Genomic DNA, 5147 nt, shown 5'->3' on the forward strand with positions numbered 1-5147 from the left:
GGGCAAACTATCTAAGGCATCACTTCAATCACCAAACAGTGCAAAATGGGATAAACCAGATAACCAAGATTATGTCAGAGTACTTCATTACAGAAGTTCTATTAGAGGGGGACAATGCCACACACACTCTGGGAACAACTAATGAACAGGAGCACGAACATAGGGCCTCAAGTATACACCTAATAAAGCAATTAATAACAAAAGGAGGGGGCATCTGGCCCCAACAACATCGCAACAGCGCTGTTCAAACAAAAGGCGGAAGACAGGGCTGGAATCCTGAACCCACTTTGCTTGGAAGTTAGATCCCTTGGGAAAATTCCAGCTTCATGGAAAGGATCACCAATCTCCCCAGTCCACAAATTCAATACCGGGAAACTACTGACTGTTGGTGTTGATCGACAACGAGGCAAAATATTTTGCAGGCACTATGCTAGCGGAACTCACATCCGGGGCAGCGGCGAATGCATTAATCCCACTAAAGTGAAACTAGGAACATGCACAAACCTCTCCAGATGAATACCAAGAACCGACAACCATAGGCCTGAACCAGGGGTGTGTGCTCGCTCCCACCATATGCAATCTATTTTTGGCTGACATGATGCAGGAACTTAACACCAGCAATTCTCATGCCGCCAGGCAGGGAGGAAAAACTCCAACATGCTTCCTGTATGCTGACGATGTAGCCCTGGCAGGCCTCACCCAGGTGGGCCTGTAAAGTCTCCTTAACAAAATGTAGGATTATGCTTTGGGGAATAACCTGAAGATCCATTTTGGGAAAACACGAACAACAATCGACAACAAGAGGAAAGGGCTGCAGACCTGGCACCTGTGCAACATAGGACTACAGTCTGCTGATGCCTACAAGTACCTAGATGCCATCACAGACAAAGAAGGTCTCTTTGTCAGAAAGAAGAAATTAAAAGGAAAGGGCTCACATTAGCAGAAACATTAAAAAAGCCTCAAGACCAAACTGGCAGGCCCCACATTAAGCCCCCTCCTAAAGGTCGCACAAGCCAACATTCTCCCAACACTTACCTGGGGTAATGAATTAGTGCGTGGCAGAGATGCCATGCTACTGGACAGCACACTAGCCAAGGCATACAGAATTATGTTTCGCCTTCCTAATTGCCCCTCCCCAGCTCAGATAAGGCTAGAGTTTGGCCTAATAAAACATTCCCCGGGCAGGCAAAGAACAAACATTATCTGCTGGAACAAGATCATGAAAGTCGTCCCAAACACCTTAAATCAACTACTACGGAAAGAAGTCCAACAGAGAGACACATCACCCTCAAAAAGTTATCTCCAGGAGTCCCTGACAGCATCTGGGCTGCTCCATCTATGGAACGCACACAGCCATCACTCGTGTTTTAAGAAACTGGCATGGAAAGCAATAAACAGCTTTCACTTGTGGAGGATAAGGCCACCTTCTCAGCTAGAGGCCACACTTTGAAGAAATTAAACAATTATGGATTGCTTGCACATCAAAAATATTTCAAGCAAGGCTATTCTAGATCTATTAAAACAACATTTCTGAGGCACCATCTGGGCATACTCCCGAGTGCCTTGAATTTGCCACCTTGGTTGAGCGACTCGACTCAATTTTCCTGCCGCTTGTGCGACAACGGAACAGAAGATCTTCTGCACCTACCCTGTTCATTCAAGGAGCTGCTGAAGGGAAGGAGGCAACTGCTAAAGGCTCCCTTCAACCAAAGGGGAGTCCGCTCTCGGAGGTAGGCTGTGCTGGCCTGCTTTAAACCTGGGGACCGGCAGCTGAACTGCAGACTGGTCAGATTTCTTATGCTAGCTGGAAGGAAAATGCCACCGGCCTCCAACGGGCACAGAAACACGGCCGCAAGCAGACTCTGCATGGGGCACCGATGACAGAGTGAACACTCATAATAATCACTGCCTGCTAAATTCTCCGCTCCAAAGAACTACTGGCTTGTATAAAACAACCTTTACTGCACAGCACTTAGCACTTAGAGGAGATTTTTATGACCATCTGTTCAATATTTTAAACATTTAATGTTTGATGTATTCTTAGGGTTGTATAATGCATTTGGGAATATGCACAGGTTTTTATTAACTATGCAATAAAATCAACATAACCTGAAAGTGTACCATAAAATATGTTCACGACTGTGGTAAGTCTTGTATTTCAGCTCCCCACAGTGACACATGGGTTCTAACCCTTTGTGGTGACTGGTTTTTGCTCCGATTAGCACCATAAAGACATTTGCTGTATGACCTGAGAGTGTCTGCACAAACTTTTGAGTGTTTGATTTCCTATTATGCATGCTGTAAAAATGGTATTGTAGTTGCTCCTTGTTTCAAAAGCGCAAAGCTACAAGGGTCTGAGTTACAGATCATATGTTTCTATCTATGATTTGTATCGGTGTCTGTTTTTAAAACCCCAAGGAATGCACAAGGAACACAATGCATGACCCAGGTCTGCTTCTCCCATGTGATCACCTGTATTTTCACCTCTATCGCTGAGGTTACTACTGGGCAAAATCCACCATACTAGTGGACTTTCACCAGTGTGATCCACATTCCATTACGGTCAGGTGTTCATATTCAGGCGCACACAGGAGATTGCGCCAAAATCCTGATTACATTTTCAGCACTCCGCCTATTTTCCCTACACAAATTTCACTAGATAAATCTGGTGGAATTTGTGTGGTGAAAGTAACACACATTCTGAATTTTGTGGCTTGCACCACAGGAAGTGGGGTGCAATTTTACTGCGTACCACGAAATGATGTGGTACTAGCACAACAAATACCACAGCTTGTGGAATGAGGCAATTCTTCATCTAATTTACTGTCAGAATAATGTAAACCAGAGCATTTTGACTTCAAAATCAACTTTGGGACATTTTGTTGAATCACTCAGAAGTAGCACGCTCCTTGCTCTCTTACACGCTGTTTAAGCGTGGATAAAATAAAACAGCTTCGTTTGCGAGCTTTGATATTTTTCTTCACATCCAAGCCTCCAAAATAGCCACGCTTGCTATTCTCCTCACGCTTGCCTGAATGTTATGTATTCAGTTCACCGATGTTTGGAGTTGTGCTGCAGCATTTATTAGTGCTTTCTATTACAGTACAGATTTGGTAACAAACTGTAGGCATTCGGCAAGGGTCAGCATTTTTATTGTGCTATGAATTTATGAAACCGGCATTTATCTTCATCACTATAGGCTCGGCTAATTATTTCGGACAAAATGTCCTTACTCTAGTGAAATGGTTTCAAAGGAATTAACTAGAATGATGGGCTTTATTTTCGAAGGCTTCCTGTGCATGCTGATAGGCTACAGTGGTCGTGGAACAAACCTGACTGCCCACCAGATCCCACCGCAGGAAGCAGGTTTGAGGAGATATTTAGCAGTGAAGCTCTGCAGTTTGCTTGTTATGTTTTTTAGTAGATCCTGATTTGGTTTATTATTTATTAGATCTATAAAACCCTTAGGGCCAGATGTATCAAGCAAATTCGCATTCGCAAAGGCCTAAATTCGCAGAATTTCGGCCTTTGCGATGCGAATTTGCTGAATGGAATGTGTGAAGCAAAATCTGGTGCAAAATAAGGAATCGCAAAATTTGCGATTCCTTATTTTGTAATTGCATTTAAGGAATCGCAGATTTTGGGATTCCTTAAATGCAATGTATGTAGCAAAAAAAATTAGCAAAATGCTCTTAAGGAATCGCAAATTACCACCAACTTCTAGTTGGTGGTAAGTTGCGAATTCCTTGAAAAATACACATTTTTGCATTTTTCAAAGTGCCATGTGACGCACATACATGCCCTTAGGGCATGTATGTGCACCACATGTGCACCCATACATATTTCAGGGGTGCCTATTTTGCACAAAGTAAGGTTCTGCTGCTATTTATATTTGCTGCTATGTATGTTTGCACTGAGTATTTACCTATTGTTGTATAAAGAGTCTCCCCCTATTTGCTTATTTGCACAAAGAGAGGTCTTCGATAGCTACCATATTACTGTACTGTTCATTCGCCTATTTGCACAAAGAGATTTTGCTGCTTTTATACAAATGTATTATTATATAAATATTGTGCTCAATACCCATCTGTATAGGCTGAGTTTTATCATAGCCATCTCTAAGCAGGTTTTTAATTATTGTCTTCTTTAAAAACAAACAAGATGCTGAAGTTTATCTCTTTTAATGCAAATGGTCTGAACAATGTTCGTAAAAAAAATGCCATCGAATGTTGGTTAAAAAATCTAAACCCTGACATTATCTATTTACAAGAGACCCACCACAGAGACCAGGTTGACGCAGATAAAATATTTAAGAGCTGGGCTGGCCATACGATTTCCTCTTCAGCTGGACTGTCACAGAGAGGAGCATGTATTCTGATAGGAAAACATCCAGGCTTTACTCTGGCAGGTACAGCCACAGACCCCAGAGGTAGATGGGCCGTCGCTCATGGTAAATTAAACAATGCAAACATAATTCTTGCTACAATCTATGCCCCGATTTTAGATGATTCACAGCCAATTCTACAGTTACAGAATGCTATAACAGGCCTTCCCGGGTTAATAGTATGGGGGGGGGTGATTTTCATTTTTTGCAAAACACTGTATTGGACTCGTCCAAAAAAGATCGCCGTCAGAATAAACCCCAATCTGCTTTAGCGATTCAAAGTTGTAAACTAGACCTTGACATCATGGATTATTGGCGAGTCAACAATCCTCTCAAACGAGAATATTCATGTTTCTCGGCGAAGTACAATTCTGCTTCAAGATTAGATTTCTTTTTAACCACCCATGAGCTAGAGTTATATAACTATGTTCATTTATCTAATGCCTTTTCGGATCATGCAGCAGTTTCCATGGAGGTAAAACTGGGACCACAAGACACAAGCCCTATAAAAAGATGGTTTTTTAATACATCTAACCTTTTAGATCCTCAATGGTGTGCTGAAATTGAAGAATTCATTGAGGAGTTCTTTGCACGAAATAGAGGTACAGCCCCATTAAACACGACTTGGGATGTATTTAAGGCCACTCTACGGGGGTTAATCAGATCTAAAGATATACCAAAGCATAAGGCAAGAAAGGAGCAGAAAATTAGATTACAAACAGATCTCACTGAGGCAACCCAAGAACACTACAGGGTTAGATCA

This window comes from Lissotriton vulgaris, chromosome 4_1, assembly GCF_964263255.1.
Source record: "Lissotriton vulgaris chromosome 4_1, aLisVul1.2, whole genome shotgun sequence".
Lineage (NCBI taxonomy): Eukaryota > Metazoa > Chordata > Amphibia > Caudata > Salamandridae > Lissotriton > Lissotriton vulgaris.